Source organism: Colobus angolensis, unplaced genomic scaffold (genome assembly GCF_000951035.1).
Source record: "Colobus angolensis palliatus isolate OR3802 unplaced genomic scaffold, Cang.pa_1.0 Scaffold354, whole genome shotgun sequence".
NCBI lineage: Eukaryota > Metazoa > Chordata > Mammalia > Primates > Cercopithecidae > Colobus > Colobus angolensis.
The window spans coordinates 274,205-274,826 of record NW_012116866.1 but is presented as its reverse complement, the minus strand read 5'-3'; positions in this window follow the sequence as shown (position 1 = coordinate 274,826).

Sequence of the window (622 nt, the reverse complement as noted above, 5' to 3'; positions counted from 1 at the left end):
CCTAACTGAATACCCTTGATTTCTTTCTCTTGCCTGATTGCCCTAGCCAGAACTTCCAACACTATGTTGAATAGGACTGGTGAGAGAGGGCATCCTTGTCTTGTGCCAGTTTTCAAAGAGAATTTTCCCAGTTTTTGCTCATTCAGTATTATATTAGCTGTGGGTTTCTCATAAATAGCTCTTAGTATTTTGAGGTACATTCCATCAATACTGAATTTATTGAGCGTTTTTAGCATGAAGGCTGTGGAATTTTGTCAAAAGCCTTTTCTGCATCTTTTGAGATAATCATGTGGTTTTTGTCTTTGGTTCTGTTTATATGTTGGATTATGTTTATTGATTTGCGAATGTTGAACCAGCGTTGCATCCCCGGGATGAAGCCCACTTAATCATGGTGGATAAGCTTTTTGATGTGCTGCTGAATCCGATTAGCCAGTATTTTATTGAGGATTTTTGCATCGATGTTCATCAGGGATATTGGTCTAAAATTCTCCTTTTTTGTTGTGTCTCTGCCAGGCTTTGGTATCAGGATGACGTTGGCCCCATAAAATGAGTTAGGGAGGATTCCCTCTTTTTCTATTGATTGGAATAGTTTCAGAAGGAATGGTACCAGCTCCTCCTTGTA